Consider the following 22,585-nt stretch of genomic DNA (forward strand, 5'->3'; position numbering starts at 1 on the left):
GTTCGGTAGAATTCAGCAGGGAAGCCATCTGGTCCCCGACTTTTATTTTTGGGGAGGTTTTGGCTACTGTTTCAATCTCCTTACTGGTGATTGGTCTATTCAAATTCTCTACTTCTTCTTGATCCAGTTTTGGAAGGTTGTATGATTCTAAGAATTTATCCATTTCTTCCAGATTGTTGAATTGGTTGGCATATAGCTTTTCGTAGTATTTTCTTATAATCTTTTGTATTTCTGAGGTGTCTGTTGTAATTTCTCCTCTTTCATTTCTGATTTTACTTATTTGAGCCTTCTCTCTTTTTTTCTTGGTGATTCTAGCTAAAGGTTTGTCAATTTTGTTTATCTTTTCAAAGAACCAGCTCTTGGTTTTATTAATTTTTTCTATTGTTTTTTTGGTCTCTATATCATTTATTTCTGCTCTGATTTTTATTTCCCTTCTTCTACTGATTGGGCTTTGAATGTTCTTCTTTTCCCAGTTCCTTTAGGTGCATTGTTAGATTGTTTATTTGAGATTTTTCTTGTTTGTTGAGATAGGCCTGTAGTGCTATAAACTTCTCTCTTAGAACCGCTTTTGCTGTAGTCCATAAATTCTGGCATGTCGTATTTTCATTTTCATTTGTCTCCAGGTATTTTTTGATTTCTTCTTTGATTTCTTCATTGACCCAGTCGTTGTTCAGTAGCATTTTGTTTAATCTCCACGTATTTGTGGTTTTTCTGATTTTCTTCCTATAGTTGATTTTTAGTTTCATAGCGTTGTGGTCAGAAAAGATGCTTGGTATTATTTCAATCTTAAATTTATGGAGACTTGTTTTGTGGCCTAATATGTGATCAATCCTGGAGAATGTTCCATGTGCATTTGAAAAGAACGTGTATTCTTCGGTTTTTGGATGGATTGCTCTGTATATATCTACTAGGTCCCTCTGTTCTAGTGTATCATTTAAGGCCAATGTTTCCTTATTGATCTTCTGTTTGGATGGTCTATCCGTTGGTGTAAGTGGAGTGTTAAAGTCCCCTACTATTATTGTGTTACTGTCTATTTCTCTTTTTATGTCTGTTAATAATTGCTTTATATATTTAGGTGCACCTACCTTGGGTACGTAGACAGTTACAAGTGTTATATCCTCTTGTTGGATTGTTCCCTTGATCATTATGTAATGCCCTTCTTTGTCTCTTTTTACAGTTTTTGTTTTAAAGTCTATTTTGTCTGATATGAGTACTGCTACCCCAGCTTTCTTTTCATTGCCATTTGCGTGGCGTATCTTTTTCCATCCCTTCACTTTCAGTTTGTGAGTGTCTTTAGGTCTGAAGTGTGTCTCTTGTATGCAGCATATATATGGGTCTTGTTTTTTTATCCAATCAGCCACCCTATGCCTTTTAATTGGAGCATTTAGTCCATTGGCGTTTAAAGTAGCTATTGATAAGTATGTACTTACTGCCATTTTTTAACTTTTTTTTTTCCTCAGTGTTTTAGTAGTCCTTCTCTGTTCCTTTCTTCTTCTATACAGAATTGATGGTCTCTTTAGTTTGACCTCTGTCTGGCAGCTCTACTCTTTAACTCCCCTCCTCCCTCCTTTTATGTTTTTGATATCATATCTAACCTCTTTTTGTGCATTTGTATCCATTACCCTCTTATCATGGAAATAGATAATTTTTCCTATTTGTGGTCTTCTCTTTTCCCCTTAAATCAGTCTCTTTAACATTTCTTGTAGGACTGGTTTCTTGGTGACAAACTCCTTTAATTTTTGCTTGTCTGGGAAATTTTTGATCTCTCCTTCCATTTGAATGATAACCTTGCTGGGTAGAGTATTCTTGGCTGTAAGTTTTTTCCTTTTAGCACTTTAAATATATCGTGCCACTCTCTTCTAGCCTGTAAGTTTTCTGCTGAGAAGTCAGCTTATAGCCTTATGGGGTTTCCTTTGTGTGTAACTTGACGTTCTCTTGCGGCTTTTAGGATTCTCTCTTTATCTTTAACTCTGGACATTTTGATTATGATGTGTCTTGGTGTGGGCCTCTTTGGGTTTATCTTGCTTGGAGCTCTCTGTGCTTCCTGTACCTGGATGTCTGTTTCCTTCCTTAGGTTAGGGAAGTTTTCATCTATTATTTATTGAAATAGATTCTCTGCCCCTTTGTCTCGCTCTTCTCCTTCTGGGACACCTATAACACGGATGTTAGTGAGAAGGATGTTGTCCCAGAGGTCCCTTAGACTGTCCTCACTCTTTAATTCTTTTCTCTTTTACCTGTTCAGCTTGTGTAATTTCCTCTAGTCTTTCATTCAGCACACAGATCTGTTCTTCTGTATCCTCTACTCTGCTTTTGAGTCCCTCTAGTGAATTTCTCATTTCCAGTATTGTATTCTTCATTTCTGATTGGTTCTTTTTTATATCTTCCATTTCTTTGTTGATATTCTCACTGAGTTCATCTATTCTTCTCTCCAGATCAGTGAGCATCCTTAACACTCTTTGTTTGAACTCTCTGTCTGGTAGGTTGCTCATTTCTGTTTCACTTAGTTCCTTTTCTGGGGTTTTGTCCTGTTCCCTTACTTGGAATGTATTCCTTTGCCTCTGCATTTTGTCTCACTCCCGGTGCTTGTGTCTATGTCTTAGGTAGGTCAGCTACATCTCCTGGTCTTGGATAGGTGACCTTATGTAAGTGATGCCTTCTGGGGCCTGCAGTGTGCTTCCCTCAGTTCTCAATGTTCCAGGGGTGACCCCTATGTGGGCTACGTGTGTCCTTCTATTGTGGCCTGTTTGCTCTGCCTGTAGGCGCCTAGGGAGGCCGAGTTATGCTCCTGGCCAGCTGTTGTAATGCTCAGCTGCTTGTAGTTGTTGTGGGCCCTTCAGTTTCTTTATCAGGTGTGGGGAGCCCCAGCACAGTTGGCTGCAAGTTCTAATACCACTTTTGTGTTGCAGTATTTCTTTTAAGTGTGTAGGCCCCCAGTGTGGCAGGTTGTTAGGCTCAGGGCCTTACAATTGCTATAAGCCTCCAGCCTTTAGGTCTCTTGCCAGCTCTCTGAGGATTGCAGCTGTGTGGGGCTGGCCTCAGGCATGGGAGCACCCAATTGTTTCAGGCTTTGGAAGGTGGGGCAAACCCCCTATGTGGGTCTTTGAGAAGCACAAGTCTTCTGCAGCTGACAAGCCCCACTGCCCACAGGTCCACACACACAGTCAACACAGTCCTGCCCTGTGTGCGTGCCCCGACCTCCCAAAGCAGACCCAGTCTCTCCACGGCGGGAGCCCCACACACTCAACCACCGCCCACACTATCCACCCACTCCTTGTGCACACCCCATCCCACCAAAATCGGCTCCATTGCGAGGCTGCAGAGAATCCAGTCACCAATCTATGCAGGCCCACAAGTTGCCTGAGGGCTTGTTGTTGGGTGGGGCCAGTCTCCAGGGTGGGCTGCCTGCCTTGGCTGAGCTGGTCCAAATCGGTGCTCTAGCGGGTGGGGCATACCCCGGGCCAGCATGCCTCAGGGAGAACTCCAATGAAGTCTGTGTCAGCACGCCCACACCAGGCCACAACAATGGCCGCCGCCAATGTCCCAGTCGCTGGAGAGGTCTTACCTCTCACTGAGATGCACTCAGGGCCTATTAGGTGAGTCTCTTTTCACCAAAGCACTGTGCACCTTTCTTTCTGGTGATTTTAGGTTGCTTTCTGAAATGGGTGAGTTTGCGTGTGGGCCCTTTAAGAGCTGGTTTTAATTTCTTTGTGAACCAGCTTTTCTGGGGGTACTCCCCAGTGTTTTAGTAGCAGGCAAAGTCAGATATTATGCCACTCGTCTGGATTGTGCTGGGTCCACAGAATGCCCACAGCGGGGGCGCTCCCCGGCTCAGGGCCCCGCTCCTCCAGGGTGGGCTGCATACCTGTGGGCTGCTCCCGGGTGGCCGTGAGGTGCTGCGGCTTGTGAAGGTGGCATTTTTCCTTTCCAGAAGGGAGTTTCTGCCTCTTCCACCTCAATTATGATTGACTTTTGTTGCAGGAGTTCCTCTTACCCAGTTTTCAGTTCTGTCTCAGGGGTAATTTTTCCACGAGTAGTTGTAAATTGGCTGTGTCCGCAGGAGGAGGTGAGTTCAGAGTCTGCCTACGCCGCCATCTTGACTTTGTCCCCTAATCTTAGGTATACTTTAAAACATGCTCTGTATTTGAAACCAGTTCCTTGGAAGTAAGAATTAGTAACATTTCTTTTTTGATTCTCCTTGAGCTAACAATTGTTGCCAATCTCCCCCACCTCTTTTTTTTTCCTCCCCAAAGAGCCGGTACATAGTTATATATTCTAGTTGCAAGTCCTTCTGGTTCTTCTATGTGAGCTGCCATCACAGCATGGCTACTGACAGACGAGTGGTATGGCTTCGTGGCTGGGAAACTAACCCAGGTCGCCGAAGCAGAGCATGCCAAACTTTAACCACTAAGCCATCAGGGCTGGCTCAAGAATTAGGAACATACTTTAAGGGTTTATCTTTATGCTAGGCACTGTCTGAACACTCTTTTTTGTTTTTATTTATTTTCTCTATTTAAAAAAAAATTTTATTGAGGTAACATTGGTTTATAAGATTATGTAAATATCAGGCGTACATTATATTTCAGCTTCTGTATAGACTACATCATGTTCACCACCCAAAGACCAATTACTATCTGTCACTGTACACATGTGCCCTGTCACCCCTTTCTCCCTCCTCCCTCCTCCCTTCCCCTCTGGTAATCATCAATCTAATCTTTATCTGTGTTTGTTTGTTGTTGCTGTTGTTGTTTTTATTTCCACTTATGAGTGAAATCATATGATATTTGACTTCTCCGTCTAACTTATTTTGCTTAGCTTAATACCCTTGAAGTCCTTCCATGTTGTCACAAATGGCAAGATTTCATCTTTCTTTATGTTTGAGGAGTATACCATTGTGTATATATACCACATCGTCTTTTCATCCATTGATGGACACTTACATTGTTTCCAAGTCTTGGCTTTTGTGAATAATGCTGCAATGAACATAGGGGCGCATATATCTTTTTGACTGAGTGTTTTCGTGCTCTTTGAATAAATACCCAGAAGTGGAATAGCTGGATCTTATGGAATTTCTATTCTTAATTTTTTTTGGAATCTCCATACTGTTTTCCATAGTGGCTGCACCAGTTTACATTCCCACCAGCAGTGTATGAGGTTTCCCTCTTCTCCACATTCTCTCCAACACTTGTTATTTCTTGTCTTGGTAATTATAGCCATTCTGATGGGTGTGAGGTGATATCTCATTGTAGTTTTGATTTGCATTTCTCTAGTAATTAGTGAGGTTGAACATATTGTTATGTGCCTTTTGGCCATCTGTATATCTTCTTTGGAAAAACATCTGTTCAGATACTTTGCTCCATTTTTAATTGGGGTGTTTGTTTTTTTGTTGTTGAGTTGTATGATCTCTTCATATATTTTGGATATTAACCCCTTATCAGATATATGATTTGCAAAAATCTTCTCCCTGTTGGTAGGTTGTCTTTCCATTTTATTGATGGTTTCCTTTGCTGTGCAGAGGCTTTTTAGTTTGATGTAGTCCCATTTATTTATTTTTTCTTTTGTTTCCCTTCCTAGTGAGACATGATATTCAAAAAGATATTGCTAAGACTGATGTCGAAGAGCGTACTGCCTATATTTTCTTCTAGAAGTTTTATGGTTTCAGGTCTTACATTCAAGTCTTTAATCCATTTGGAGTTAATTTTTGTGTATGGTGTAAGATAATGGTCTACTTTCATTCTTTTGCATGTGGCTGTCCAGTTTTCCCAACACCATTTATTGAAGAGACTTCCCTTCCTCCATTATATGTTTTTGGCTCCCTTGTTCAAAATTAGCTGTCCATAGATATGTGTGTTTATTTCTGGGCTCTCGATTCTGTTCTATTGATCTGTGTGTCTGTTTTTGTGCCAGTACCATGCTGTTTTGGTTATTAGGTTTGTAGTACATTTTGAAATCAGGCAGTGTGATACCTCCAGGTTTATTCTTTTTTCTCAGGATTCCTTTGGCTATTCTGGGTCTTTTGTTGTTCCATATAAATTTTAGGCTCCTTTGTTGTATTTCCGTGAAAAATGTCATTGGTACTTTGATAGGGATTGCTTTAAATCTGTAGATTGCTTTAGGAAATATGGACATTTTAACTATGTTAATTTTTCCAATCTGTGAGCATGGAATATCTTTCCATTTCTTTTTGTCTTCTTCAATTTCTTTCAGCAATGTTTTATAGTTTTCAGTGTACAGGTCTGCCACCTCTTTGGTTAAATTTATTCCTGGGCATTTTATTCTTTTTGTTGCAATTGTCTGAACACTCTTATGTAATCTAATTTCATGTTCCCATAGATCTCAGGTGGTAGTATTATTATCCTTGCTTTAGGGACAAAGATACTGAAGCTTAGAGAGGTTAAGGGACTTCCTGGAGGTCATATAGTTAGTGCAGCAGAGCTGGAGTTTGAACCAGGACCTGTCTTAATCTAATACCTGTGTGTTTTCAGAGCTTGCCTGACAATATTTCCAGTTCATTAACAGCTGAAATATGTATGTATCTGGTTAAGGATTCAATCATCATTTCATTTAATGTCAATTAATTTTATTTTATCCCAGGTCCTCCAAAACCCTTGAATTGTCATGGTGAAGGAAATCTCAAACCTGTAAGATGTGAGTTTATTATTTCTATATTTTTACATATTTAGGAAACAAACTTCCCCAGGAATGAGGTGGACTTTTCAGCTCTTTCTGGCGGAACTGCGTGTTGGCCAGGATGGTGCAGATCAGTGAGCACCGACGGGATGTCAGTTCCCTCCACAACCTCCTATCTGTCTGCTGCCACCATCAATAAAGCCCTTTAAGCAGATCTGTACATTTGGGGGCCGGCTGGTGAGGCACGTGCCGTGAAGCACCCCCTCCCCAATAATCAAACTCTTGTGAGATGTGTTGAATGAGATTCTTTCTCCCAGGAGAAGTATATGTTTATTTGTTGGCATGGTCCTAATGACTTAAAGAAAAACGCCGGAAACCAGCACCGCGCTCTTCCCTGAAAGGAACATTGGCCCTTTGTTCGAGAAATGCATTTGCAGAATGGCTTCTGAGTAAGTCCTTGGAGTTCCTCGTGGTTTATATGTCTTTGTAAGCTCCTGGCATTGAAGAACTGAGGTTTTTCTTTTGCTTTTTTCTCCCCAATGAATCCAACATTGTATTGAACACACTCGCACTCAATTTTGATAAAACCAACAACTCACAAAACCAACTTGAATGGAAAGAGTAGGAACATGAGTAAAATTTGCTATCGTTGTAGATTGTTTAGTGTTGTGGATATGTGGATATTGAGGCTGGAGCCCCAATATTTTCTTATAGTCTCTTTGTTCAGGAGTAGCCTCACAGTTGTTTTAGTAACTGCAATGCTGCTCAGATGTACAGGGTTTAAAAATATTTTCCATGGCCCTGTGCACAGTCTACCTTTTGATTTTCTCAGCAGGTCTGTGGGCTGGGTTTGAGAGAGGCAACATGGTGTAGCCCAGGGGGTTGAGAGCTTTATGGTTAATGGAGGTGGTTACAAACCTGGCTTCCTTGATTTCTCTCTTTGTGGTATAGGAGAAGTTCCTCATCACTCTGAACCTCACTTTCCTCTATCTGCAAAATGGGAATAATATGGCTATTTATACTACATGGTTGTGATGAGGATCAAATAAGATAAGGTGAGTAACATGATCACACCAGAGGTGCTTAACAAACAGCCGCCTCCCGCCTCCCTCACCTGCTTTGAAAGGTAGGAACCTGGAGTGGCACAGAATAGACAAGGCGTGTTAGTCTGCTAGGGCTGCCATAACAACGTACCACAGACTGGGTGGATGAAACCACAGAAATTTGTTCTTCACGGTTCTGGAGGTAGAAGTCCAAGATCAAGGTGTCTTCAGGGTCAGTTTCTCTCTCCTTGGCTTGTAGATGGTTATCTTCTCTCTCTGTCCTCACACGGTTTTCCCTCTATGAGTGTCTGTGTCTTAATCTCTTTTTATAAGGACACCAGTTGTATTGGATTAGGGCCCACCCTAATCACCTCATTTTGACTTAATCACCTCTTTAAAGACCTTCTGTCTAAATATAGTCACATTCTGAGGTCCCGAGGGTTAGGACTTCAACGAATGAATTTTGGGGGGACACAATTCTGCCCGTAACACAAAAGGAGCCTAGTTGGCCCAGTGAAAACATATGGCTGATTCTGCATATAAAAGAGAGTTCCCAGGGCCGTCCCCGTGGCATAGCAGTTAAGTGCGCATATTCTGCTTCAGCGGCCTGGGGTTTGCAGGTTCGCATCCCGGGCGTGAACTGATGGCCTGCTTATCAAGCCATGCTGTGGCGGTGTCCCATATAAAGTAGACGAAGACAGGCACAGATGTTAGCCCAGGGCCAATCTTCCTCAGCAAAAATGGGAGGATTGGCAACAGATGTTAGCTCAGGGCTAATCTTCCTCAAAAAAAAAAAAAAAAAAGAAGAGTTCCCCTCTCATTCCTCCTTCTCCTAATTCTCTGAGTGAACAGCATGCGAGTTGGCGCTTGACAGTTCTCTGAGTTTTTCTTTGGCCTGAGTCCTGTCCTAAGTCTCATTATCCCAACTGGATAGAAAGCTCCTTGAGGCCAGAATGTTTTTGCCACATTTGTGGCTCCCAGCTTGTGTTTCATCATGGTGGGTATGCAAGAAGTACAGAATTTGTTCGTTTCATTCACCATGTATCCTGGAATATACAGCATTGTGTGCCCAGGGTCTCAGGAAATGTTCATGCATCCTTTCAGCAAACATGTATTGAGCATCAATAACACAGTCTTTGCTTTTAAGGAGCTCACAGTCTATTAAGGAAGACAGACTAATAAACATCATTTCAGATTAATAAAGATAATCTGATTGAAGTGTGATGGAGGTAGTAGAGAGAGCCGTAGGAGCATAGGGGTTGGAGTTTGCAAGGAGAGGCAGGTGGTCTAGGAAGGCTAGAATTCTAGAATCTTGCTGCTAGACAGTATGGTCCACAGATCAGCATCATGGCATCACCTGGGACCATATTATAAATGCAGAAACTCAGGTTTGAACCCAGACTATGCAATCAGAATCTGCTGTTTCTCGACTTGCAGTCCAGACACTGGGAAGTAAAGTGCCCACAAAAGATAGACTATAAACGAGTACAATAGGTAAGGGTAAGAAAACTCATATTGCTCTTAGTCTATATTCTATTTTCCCAGCAGGCCTGTAGTGAGATTACCATGACCTCCCCTGCTATGATCTCTTCTACCAGTATTGATACTTCTACCAGGATTGATATAGCTCTGCTGCTACAGTGTCACTGGTATTACTGTTTTGTCCTCCCACAGCCATTTTTTTCTGTAATTTAATTCCTCCTGACACCCTGTGAGGTATTCTTGGCATCTCCATTTTACCAGAGAAAAAATGAGACACAGAGAAGTGGGTTGCTGAAGGTCACTTGGCCTGTGTTCCAGAGTCGAGTCTCACCTTGAGCCTGGATACTTGAGCCTGGGAAATTTCCTAAGCCACCTTCCATTGTCCAGCCAAGGCCAAGTTAAACGCATTGGAGATGCTTAGGTTCAGAATGTTATAGGCAAGATCGCCACCTTGATCTGTCAGCCTGGTGACAAACTCTACTTTTTATTTGAAGGGGGCTTTTGATGTTGAGTGTGGGAAGGAGGGATATGGGGGGGAAGAAAAAGGGAATCAGTTATTTCCTTGTTTTTCCTTAAATGTGTGGAGACGGGGTATGGTACGAAACATCTAAGCTGGTGGGGGTTATGTTCCTTCTCTGTTGCTTAGCAGAGAATAAGATGTCTTTTAGGGGCCCAGAGCATCTCTGAAGCTATTAGTGCCTCTGGCTAGATCTTTGTAACTTTTTAGCAGTGTGGCTGTGTTCAAGTCACCTCACCTCTTTGAGACTCGGTTTCCTCAATTGTAAAATGTAGAGACTAGAACTATACCCATGGTGGAGTATAATCACAGGGCTCCAGGAGATAACAAGTGGTGAGGGCTGCACTAGGGACAGAGTAGGTCCACCACAAACATTAGTCTAATGAGCTGGCAGTTCTGAAAGCATTTTGTAGATGGACTGGAACGAGCTGTACACACACGAGCGATAATAATTCTCCATGGGCTGGGGCATCCGCCAGCTCGCCCATGAATCTGTCTCCAAACTACCAGGCCTGGGCTGTGGATGCATTTCTGGATGCCCAGAGGCCAGTTTTGCAAAGAGGAGCAAACAACACCATCTATTCACAGTCTCACGGGCTCCTCCTGCCAGAGCCCACGAGGGGTTTGGATTCAGAGAGCTATTGAAGGGAAGCCACAAAGACACGTTTTCTCCCCTGCGGCCTGGAGTGAAGACAGAGGGGCCCAGGCACAAGAAGAGGGTTGTTTTGCATCAGCCGGCAGCCGGCACATTCTGTCAAAGCAGCTGAAGGAGAGAAGTCGTCAAAACACCCAGGAAAAACAAGAGCTCTGGCATGGGCAGCAGATAAAAGATAAGGAGGGCGGCTGCCGAGGCACACAGGCCCCCTTCATTGAGTGCTGGCAGCCACGCTCCCGCCGTTGTCTGGACCCATGGGCTGTGATGATGGAGGCTTTGTTTCTCCTTAAAGAAAGAATTTATGTCAGAGGAAAGAGAGTTTGTTTTGTATGAACAGTGACTGCCAAATGAAAATCTTTGGTTGTTAAAATAGTGAGACACACATTCAAACTGGCCCTTTGTCCCTGGTGGTGGAGAAGATGGAGGGCCCCCTCCATCTCAGATCTGGCTCCCTTCTCGTCTTGGCTTTGCCGCACTAGTGTCCTTCTTGCTGCTGTTACAAAACGAAGGCCAACTGCTTCAATGGCTGTCCCTGCTCCAATCCAGACTCTGCTCCCATTCCCTGAGGTTGTAGCCACCCATGTCTCTGGGTGCCCTCTCACCCTTCCTGTCTTTGTTTATAGTGTCCCTTTTGCCCCTGCCTGGAGGGAATGACCTTCTCCTACCCTCACCTCGCATGTCCAAGGGCACCTCAATTCAACACGTGCAAAATGGATCTCGGTATCTTAAACCCCTTGCCCTACATCAGAAACACTCCCTGAGTTTCCACTTTGGAGAGGATTAAGGGAGTCAGTCCAGATTGGTGAAGAGGGGGCTAAGGACCCAGGGGGTTTATCTCAGATCTGAACGTGCATACTACCTTACAATGTCCATATCAAGGAATTGGAGAGGGGGCTGATGAGAATTGTAGAGCGAGGAATTAACGGCTTTTCCCTAAAAATTTCCTTAGCAATGATGACCCCGTCCCCATCATTTCTCCTCCCCTGCTGGCTGTCCATGTTGGTTTGGATGGAATCTGCACAGTGGTGATGTTATTCAAACCAGAGGACGCATTGCTTTTCCACAAGCTTTTATTGAAGGCATGCTGTGTGCGCAGCACCACCAACCAGGTGAGGAACAGCAATCTGCTAACACTCCACAGAGAGAACCAGAGCTGAAGTCAGCCCTGTAGACCCAGCAGCAGGTCTAGCCCTGCTAGACCGAGGCCAATTCAACTCACAAGAGAGGCAGGTAGAAAACTGGCCACCCCTGCAGGGACAGTGATAAGGCTTCCTTCCTAGGAACCAGGGAGTCCTAGTAGCCCTGTCCGGTTTCCCGGTCCATGGAGAGCCAAGGCCTTCAGAGCGTGTGTCGGGAGCAGGGTGGCTAAGCAGGGGCTCACCCAGGCTGGTTAGGAAGGCAGAAAGAGTGTTCTTCCTTTTTTAGCATTTTAAAAAACTAAAATTTTTTTTTCTCTAAAGGAGGGTAAACTCTGAGTTGTAATCTCAGTGTGTGCATTTACAGTATCGTCTTTGACTTCAGCAGGCAGAGGAGGCGAGGAAGGGCAGTGTGGGTCAAGGACCCAGCTCGTGGCAGGGAAGGGCATTTTGTGGGGTAGATAGAAGGCAGCGTGTCGTTCTACGTGGTTAGAGCACAGTGTAGGTGGTGAGGGGTGACTCAAATCACACTGCCCGGAGCTTAGTGGTGGGTGAGTAAATCAGAGTTCCTTTCCCTTCTTCCCTTTTTCTAAGCCTTACCTGAAACTCTTCTGGCAAATCACTCTCACTGTCAGCCTGGTGTTTTTTCGTATATGGACTTTAGTTAAGGTCTTTACTATTTTTTTCCATCTAGTACTTTAAATTATAACATACACAGTTAAGACATTTGGTTAAAAAATTTAACCAGTGCTAAAGGTACTATCCTTTTTTCAGAAATAAGAGCTATTAAATTTTTCTTAGGTGTCCTTCAGAAAGTTTTATGTATATGTAAATGTGCATATGTTTTTTCTTCTTTTCAAAAGCAATCATATTATAAATACTCCTCTGTCCCTCATACTTCATTTAATAAAGTAACAAAGAACTCTTTATTATCAGCATATAGACAGCTACCTCATTATTTTTTAACAGCTGCATAGCTTTCTGTAATTTATTTAGTCAGTCTTTTATAGTTTTCCATAATTTTCAATGAAAAACATTGCATCAATGAATATCAATATACCTATATCTTTGCAAATATATCTGTATAGTCAATTTCAGTAAACCTAGGAATTGCTGGGTTAAATGGTATGTACATTATGATGATTATTTTTTTTTGGTGAGGAAGGCTAGCCCTGAGTTAACCTCTCTTACTAGTCTTCCTCTTTTTTGCTGAGGAGGATTGTTTTGTTAACCTGTGCCCATCTTCCTCCACTTTGTACGTGGGACACCACCATAGCGTGGCTTAATGAGAGCTGCATCGGTTCGCGCCTGGGATTCGAACCTGTGAACCCTGGGCCTCCAAAGCGCAGCATGCAAACTTAACCACTACTCCACTGGGCCGGCCCCCTGTACATTATTTTTTTAAAAAAGAGATATTGCCAGATTGTCTTAAAAGAAGAGTGCCTCTAATAGTGAATGGCACACTCATCACACTCATCAATGCTGGGTATTATCAGATTTTTAAAATATTTGCTGATATGATAAGTGAAAACTGGTATCTGATCATTTTAATGTACATTTATTTACATATGAGTGAGGATGAGTATTGTTTTATGTGTATTAACCATTCCACTTTATTCTTTTCTAAAGCAGCTGCATCTATCTTTTTCTATTTTTCTGTTAGGTTTTATATCTAATTTTTATTGATTTTTAATCACACATAGTGGTAGGCAGCCATTAAGATGGTGCCCGATGATCTTTGCCTCCTGCTGGTCATGACCTCGTGTAATCCCCTCCTCTTGTGCATAGGCTGGACTTATTGACTCACTTGCAATGAGTATAGCACAGAAAAAGCGATGGGATCTCGCTTCTGATATTAGGTTATGAAAAGACTGAGGCTTCTCTCTTGGGTGTTCTTTCTCACTTGCTGGCACACTCTCTACCTCTTTCTCTATCAGAGCCCAGCTGCCATGTAAGGAATTCTGGGTTATCCTGAAGGAGAGGTCATGTGCAGAAGAAGGCTCTGGATGATGGGAAGCAACACTGGGGAAAACTCAGGCAATCCAGCTGACAACCTGGATGCCTGCCTGACACCCACCTGCCTGCCATGTGAGGCTGCCATCTTGAAAGAGGATCCTGCAGCCCCAGTCAAGCCTTTGGATGACAGCAACCCCAGCTAGCAGTTTTTTTTTTTTAAATAATTTTATTTATTTTGCCCCCAAAGCCCCAGTAGATAGTTGTATGTCATAGCTGCACATCCTTCTAGTTGCTGTATGTGGGACGTGGCCTCAGCATGGCGTGAGAAGCGGTGCATTGGTGCACGCCCGGGATCCGAACCCGGGCCGCCAGCAGCGGAGCGCGCGCACCCAACTGCTAAGCCATAGGGCCGGCCCTAGCAGTTTTAATTGAAGTCTCATGAGACCCTGAGCCAGACTCATCCAGCTAAGCTGCTCCCAAATTCCTGATCCACAGAAACTGTGAGATAATAAATGCTTTTGAGCCACTAAGTTTTGGGGTAATTTGTTAAGCAGCAATACATTAATAATACATATGTGTTGTAAATAATTTCCCAGGAAATGATAGTTTTGTTTTGTTTTTATTCATAATGATTTTTGTTGTGCAGGAATTTGAGATTTTTATGAAGTCAAATTGATCAACCTGTTATAACTTCTGGTACATCCAATGAAATTAAAGAGATAATTTTCTAAGTTGATAAAAGTTTTTTGATTAACTTTTTAGTTAGATAACTAATTTGTGTATACTATATAAAACTATTGAGAAAAAATTGCTTGTAATATATTGCCAAAAGAAAACTGTAAGGATTTGATGTAGTTCCTTTGTCTTCGGATATGTTTCACCATAGGGGAGATCAATTTTTAATACAGTTTTGCATCCTCCCTTCTGCAGTTGATAATTATACTTGCTATACTTATTACATGTTGATCGTAGGTCAGACACTATGCTAGCTTTTAAAAATGTACATTTCTTTTAGTCCTTACAAAAACTCTATGGGACACTATTATTATCCTTACTTTAGAGATTAGGGAGCTGATGTTCAGAGAGGACAGTTTGTTCCAGATTTGGTTTCAGTAGGTGAGCCAGAATTTAAATGCAGATCTGTTTGATTCCAGGGCTCTTATGGGCTGAATTGTGTCCACACGCCTCCCTTGCTCCTTTCCCAAATTAATATGTTGCCTAGTACCTCAGAGTGTGACTGTGTTTGGAGATAGGGCCTTTAAAGAGGTCATTAAGGTTAAATGGACTCATTTGTTGGGGTGGGTCCTAATCCAGTCTGACTGGTGTCCTTATAAGAAGAGATTAGGACACAGACACACATAGAGGGAAGATCATGTGAAGACACAGGGATAAGATGGCCACCTATGAGCCAGGGAGAGTGGCCTCAGAAGAAAACAACTCTGCCAAGACCTTGAACTCAGACTTCTAGAATTGTGAAGAAATTGCCTCCAGAATTGTGAGAAAATAAATTTCTGTTGTTGAAGCCACTCAGTCTGTGGTATTTGTTTGGCAGCTCTGGTGAACTAATACAAGGGCTGAAGTGCTTAAGTTTTAGGGTATACTGCCTCTTTACATTCCATTATTTCAGAAGCATTTGTGTGTGTGTGTCATTAAATATTCTTTGAAACCAGCACCATCATTTTAATCACTAGATAATGTTACTTCAAGTAGGTATACCAGAGTTAATTTGACTCTTCCTCTCTGGTGGGGCATTTGGATGGTTTCAATTGCTTCGAATTTTTAATAACTGTACAATGAATGTGTGATGGAAATCTCCTCATTTTTCTTCTAGATTCCCAGAAGGAGAATTACTTGTCAAAGAGTATAAACATTTTTAGGACTCCCTAATTTAAGTTAAATAAGCATATATAGTACATTTCCCAAATAAACAATATCAAAGAAACTTTATTCAGATCAGGATATAGCACAATCAATGCAAGCTATGAATGTTTATCAGGAAAAAGAAAAATTCGGTTCCCTTGTTTATATTTACAATTGCAATCTCTTTAATATAATTTGAAGAATCCAGAAAATTGAGGGAAGTCAAACAGATCTGCAGCCAATTCCTGGCTCTGTCTCTTATTCACTGTGTGGCCTTAGGCAAGTTAATTAACCACTCGAGACCCTAGGTTCCTTATAATGTTGTTGTGGGAAGTAAATAAGTAAACGAATGTAAAATGCTTACCGAATTAATATGTACACGCTAAAAACAGAGTAAATGCATCTTGCTAGGGTAAAAACCTACCTACTAAAGTTACCAGTACTCCCAGGATATGGATGGTGATGTTTTAGATCCAGGTCGAAAGAAAACTAAATAAAAAGGACTTATTTTGAGACTGGTGCTGTGCCAGACAGTTTTATATTTATTATTTTATATAATTCTCATCATAGCTTTTCCAAATAGATATTATTATCTTTATTTAACAGATGAGGAAATCCAGTCTCAAAGAGGCTACATAACCTGTCTTAGGGTCACAGGGACACTAAATGTGCTGGCCGGGATTGGAACCCAGCTTCGTTAAATTCTGAGTCCCATGTTCCTTCTCCTTCTCTACATTGCTTCATCCAATTAAGACAAAATCCATTAATGCAACATATTTACATATTATTTGTAAAGCTAAATACTAAATTCATTATTTATACTTCAGCTCTTTCATTTTCCATTTTGCTCAGATTTCCCCTTTAACACCAAATCTCGCTTTGTTCATCAGGTCACGGTCGAGTAAGTCAGGCAGGAGTTTTAACTTTTGTGCTGGCAAGGTTCTAGAATAGCTAGTTATAAATTTCTTCCTGTCCCTACCCCCTGAGCCCTCTTTGGAAAATAAAAGGATTGCAACCTGATCCTCCCTCTTGCTCTTTGATTCTCATTGCATTCTTTTTGGATTAAGGGTGTCCAGTTTCCTTCGGAGGGATAAAATACGGCCATCTCAGTGAGGAGAATACAAGCCCCTCAGTAAACTCCTTAATGGGAGTTTTTATGGGATGTATTTTCACCTCATTGAGCTTTTTATTTCACTAAGATTCTTTCATCCACCTAAGCAGGTGAAGAAAATGGGAAAATGACGGCAGAGAAAAGAATAGCTTTAGGAACTTGAAAAGAAAGAAAAAACCAAAAGAAGCTGTCTCTGCATTGTTTACTTATAGGGTCTAACAAGCCATCAAACCAGTAACAAAAGGGGAAAAATTTTTACCCTTGATTTGCAGTGTCACGTGTAAAATAGGTCATTTATCAAGAGAACTGGCCAATTTGTCTAGCCATTCATTTCATCATTCATTTGTGCATCACCATTCATTCATTCATTCATTCATCGTTCAATAGTTTGAGCATCTGTATTAGAAGTCCTCTGTTTACCAAGAGCTGGACCCGTATTTGACCAGTTAATCAAAAAGATTTTTAAAGAAGGGAATGATTTTAAAAAATACATGCATATTTAAATTTTTTTGTTTGTTTTTACTTAAAACTTACGTCTATATATTCATTCATCCATCTTCTGATGCAAGGTATTTATGTATTGGTTTTCATCTTTCTTGCAAAAAAAAAAAAAAAGACACCCATAATGATGCATCCTTCATATTTCTAGTTCTAGTTTCTTTAAAGTGGATCGGGAGCTTAGAGATACTTTTGAAGAAATCTGATTTCAGACTTCTAACTTTTTATGATATTTTTCTTCCAATATTTCATGATTGTTTTGCCCATAATTAATTCAAAAAAGAATTTTTGAAACTACCTTGCCTTTATCAAATTTTTCCAAAGAATTCAACTTAGGTTTCAAAGAAACAATAATTTTCTTTTTTTATACTCAGATTCCACAGGTTTCAAGATTATTTCATTATATTACATGCATGTAATATTAGCTAACTTTGAGGGCTTATGCTGTGTCAGGTACTGTATTCAGTGCTTGACCTGAATTCACTTATTAATCATTACAACCAGTCTATAAGGCCAGTAATATAATTATCCCCATTTCCCAGGGGAGAAAATGAACTTGTTTGGGAAAAACATACCGATGACGCTTGGTGAGCATATAACTCAATGGGTGGAAGGGTATGATATAACAGCATGTAGCCTACCAGCTGTAGCTCTCAGGTTTGTGGGCACAAGCTAGGAGTGAGCCAGGTTAATCTGAATTTAGAGAGTGCAGCTAAGAGGACTTTTATTGTAGTGGAGGGAAGGATGGAGTAACGAAAGAGCAGGCTTTTTGAGGTCAAACCAACTTGAGTTTGAATAATAATGCTGACAATTAGTGGCTACTTAACTCCAACAACCTCATCCATAAAATGGGAATGATTCTACTTTATTGGGTTGTTTACTTTTTAATTTATTGATTTTTTCAACAAGTTTTCATCAAGCACCCTCTAATGTGCCAGGCACTGAATAAGATTTCATTAATGAACAAACAGTAAGTTTCTTTACTCTCACAGAACGTATATTTTTGGTACAAAGAATAACTAGCAAAATAAATAACTACAAACAATCAGAAGTGCTAGGAAGGAAAACAGGGTGAAATGATAAAGACACAGGATATGAGGATTCATTTGTTCATTCATTCATTTACTCATTCACGTATGTTGTCAACTAATATTAATTGAAGGCTTACTATGTGACTCAGGCATAGTGCAATGATGAGTAAGATAACATGGGCAATTAAATAAGACACTACAGCACCAGGGATTTAAAGATGACTAGTAGATACTCCCATACCTCCCAGAAGCTCAGTCTAGATGGGAAAATCACTGATTAAGTCTTATAGTGTGGTAAACGCTATGTCAAAGGATGTACAAAAACTATGGGAGCTCAAGGCAGGGAGAGATGGGTATATTTGGAACAGAAATAAAGTTGATAAGCACTTCATGCCAGACAATAAGGCAGACTCTGATGGCCACGTTAGGTATCAGAAGTCTGCAGGGCTACCATGCAAGTTGTGCAGCGCACAACTCCAGAAGTTGCCTTTCAAAGAGACTATGATACAAATGGAGGCCTCTAGAATTGCACAGTGCACAACCTCCAAATTCATACCCTGAAGCCCTACCAGAGGCTTTGGAGGTATTGATTTTTGTTAATATTATTTTGTATTGAAATATCAATGAGGGGAATGATGGTTGGAAATATGATCTCTTAATCACATTCTAGAGGAATAATTCTGGTCCATTGGAGTAAATGGCAGAAGAAATAATCATAACTGGACTGATAATTGCTATCATAAAGGCAAGCATACAATGTCACGTAGGAGTGGATTCAGTTGTGTGGGGCCTGAAGCTTATATATATTTGAGGCATTCTCTAAGAAAAGAAAAACAAAATTATTTATGCAATTGAATATTTATTTAAAATGGAAAGAGATATTACAACAAATTACACATTATGAAAAGCCAGCTGTAGGGCATACTTTTGTTGACCTGGCCACATTTTCTAGGCACTCACTATTCCAGCAAATGCCTCAGGTTCCTACTGAGAGCACCACAACTCTCCTCCCAAGGCCCGGGCATGGGGACTGTGGGGTAGAAGTGTGTGTGTGGGGGTTAAGGCATCTGGGAGCCAGCCACTCTTAGATGGCCCAGGATGAATACCTCGCTGGAGGATAAACATCTTGTTGGGTAGGACAATGCCAAGACGTTTTCAACATAAACTCCCAGAGTTTGATTTGAACTCAACATTGTCACTTTTCACCTGTATGGCTTTGGTTATTGACAGCTCTTACCTGTTACCAGCCTCAGTTTCTCCAATCTGTAAAACAGGAACAATCATGCCAACCTTACAAGACTGTTAACAGGGATTAAATGAAATCATGTGTGCCGCTTGCCTGGCAGAGTGCTTGGCTCAAAGTAACTCTTAGTAAAGTAAATTCTCTTCTTTGCCTACTTTCCAAATTTATGGTTGGCAATGAATAGATTTTTCCAGACAGAAACTTGTTCTTCTGAATGTCAGATTATGAAAACGAAGTGATTTTATAGGCCAAGAAATGGCTTCTGTACCTAGGGCTGGAGTCTCCAGGCTGTAGATTAGATTCTGTAGTTTAGTGCAGCAGGAAGAACCCAATCGGGTCTCAAGATCATAGACTACTAGAGCGATGGGAAATATTGCTTCAGAAAACTGAGGCATAGTGAGGAGAAGTGACCCACCTAACATCTTGTGGCTAGTGGGCCACATGGTTGTGTTCACAGCACATTTGAGGAAACAGGTCTAGAATGGTCTGGGCCATTAGCTAGTCCTTAAGAAACCTGCCTAGAGTGGAATTCATGTCCTTAGTTATGTGTCTGAGCCTCTGGGACAATAAAACCTTTCTGAATTTGGGTGCTTAGCTTAGTTGATCAGGAAGCTTATGTACTGCCTCCCCCTGTGTGTACAGGGGATGCAAAAGCAAACTTTTGAGAGTTACAGAGAACAAACCTTCCAAAACCAGAGGTGAGGGAGACACGCCGGCTGATGTTCTGAGAAATCTGGGTTTCTGTCTATCTCCAAGAAATCATCCTGGAACCAATGGATCAGTTGGCCACTTCTTTAAACTAATTCATTCACTCACCAAAAGCTCACTGAGCTCAGGCAATGAATCAGACACTTTGTTAAGTATGGAAGTTAGAGAGAGGAACAAAACACATCCCTTCTTCAGGGCGATCCCAGGATGCTTTTTTCCCAGATTCTTTCTCCTTCCTAGGAACCCTCCCAGGTCTCTTACTCTGAACTTTGGGAGGAGGCCCCCGACTGAGATTGCACTGCACACCTCCTGTTGAGGACTGATCTAACCACAGAGCTGGAAGACGTGGTGACAGTCCTCTTCCTCCTTTCTTCATTTGTCAGGTTACCTGGGTGTGACTGTGTCTATAGGTGCTATTTCTTTTCTCATCCCTGCTTCTATTCTTGTGTCTGCACCATCTAAGAGGGCTCAGCACCTCTCTTCACTTCACCCCACCCCCCAAATCCCTACTGAGTTTCTTAATTTTTAGTTGACTATTTCATTGTGGAGATGAAGAAGAAGGTTAGGTCACACATCACATATCACCGAAATTATTTGATAAAATTTTTTCACGAGTTCATGCTTTTTTCCATAAAGTCTCTTCCCTCAGCTTCATACTCCTTGAGCCTCTCTCTCTTCTCTTCTGTCTCAATCATCTTCCTTTCACATATCTCCCCAGGTTCGTTGGTTCCAGCCCTTTTCCTGTCATCTCATCTCCCATTTGCATATTTACCACGTTTGACCGTGTAACACTCTTCTTGAGAAGGTAGTGGAGAATTGGAAATAAATACTTCTTCTTGGCTAAACGTAAGTATATTTTCCTGTTCCACCTCAGGCAAGAGAGGCAAAATCACTTACAAAATGTTGAGCATCTACTTCACGACAATTTCCCTCTGTCCCCAGAGCACACTGTGCTACCTCTAGCATGTCATTCATTCCACTGTTCTGTAATTGTCTGTTGGTTTGTATATCTGTAGTTGACTCTTAGTGGTTTTGTTTTAGGAGCTGTGAGGAATGGGTATGAAGTGGTCCAGGCCTGTGGATCCCTTCCAGGCAGGGTGCCATTTCTTCACAGTGCTTAAAAGATGCCTGTTTTACAGCAGATGGTATCTATTCCCCAGTTGGCTGTTGTTCTCCTGGAGAACAATAAGACTCTCTCAATGTCTCTGTGAAGGGTGGAGAGTAGGGGGAAATGCTCGTGTCAAGCTGGTTTATTACTTCTGGATGCTGAAGTCCAGGCTCCAGCAGCTCCCTTCAGGATGCATTTAGGAGAGGTGCTAGGGGGCTACAAAGTTTCATAAAATGGGACCAAAGCTCTTTGGGTGGACCATCAAGAGCCCCATCTTTCAGGGCTCTTCATGCCCAGGGACCATTTTTCTGAAGGGCAGCATCTGTGGCTCCTGGAGTATTCCAGTCTGTGGCTCTTTCTTCTTCCTCCTTGGAGGGTAATGGGAGTAGGAAACATTAAGAAACATGGAATATTAAAAGTTGGGAGGAAACTTTAAGATCTTTAGAAATCATCCAATCATATATGCAGTAAAAACTTATGGAGTGCCCACTATGTGCCAGGCACTGTTCTAATCACATGGGATAGATCAGCGAACAACAAGGATGAAAAGCCCTGCCCTCCTGGAGCATGTATTCTAGTGGGGGGAGGAGGCGAGACAATAAAGAAGAAAACTGTGTAGAATTGCGCATTGCAAAAAGTAACATGGAGCAGGTGAAGGGATTCAGGAACGCTGGCGAAGGGGGAGAAATTGCAGTATTGAATTGAGTGCAGGCATTCTGAAACTTTACAAATGAACAGAACACCTGTAGGCCTCCATGAGCTATGGTGGTCATTAAGGCTGTACACCCATATTCTGTGTCGCCACCTTCCAAGACTGTGGTAGGACTTCACTTCCCAGCCTGACACTGAGGCCAGGAATGGCCATGTGACTTGTTTTGACCAATGAAATGTGAGTAAAGGTGATGTATGTCCCTTCCGGACAGAAGCCTTAAGAGCCATCAGTTTGCCTTCCCTCTGCCTCACACCATCTTGGGATGGGGCCTTAATCAGCTCGGGGCCCTGACTGACTTCGATAATCAGAGCTCCCCTGCTGACTCACACTGGATGTGCAGCAGGAGCCAGAAACAGACTTTTGTTGTATTAAGCCTCCTAGCCCAACCCCATTAATATATGGATTATAATTCTCACTTGAATTCAGGTAGTCTGCAAAGAACGGTCCCACACATTCATTGCTATAAGAAATTAATTAAAAAATCATATACATTTCTAAACTTAATGACAAAATAATAAATTAGAGGAATGCAATATTTTATTTTATCAAGATCAACAAAGATATGATAAAGCAAAACATATTTCATTTTATAGTTTTAGTTATAAATTAATACCTACTTAAAGGATAATGTATTGAAAACCAAAAGAATCTCTTTGAGTGCCTGCATAGAATGTAGACTCTGGAGTCAGAAGCTTCAGGATTCAATCTTGGACCTATCACTTGCCAGCTGGGAGATCTTGGGCAAATGACATCACTTTGCTGAACTTCAGTTTACTTCTCTGAAAAATGAAAACAGTGATACCTTTGAGACGTGGGGTCTGTGAGGATTAAATAAGATAAGGAAAGGGCTCTTAGTTGGAGACAAGGTACTGATGATTCTGGTTAGCAGAAGTAGTAA

This window comes from Ceratotherium simum, chromosome 23 (assembly GCF_057802395.1).
Source record: "Ceratotherium simum simum isolate JZ-2026a chromosome 23, ASM5780239v1, whole genome shotgun sequence".
NCBI classification, from domain to species: domain Eukaryota; kingdom Metazoa; phylum Chordata; class Mammalia; order Perissodactyla; family Rhinocerotidae; genus Ceratotherium; species Ceratotherium simum.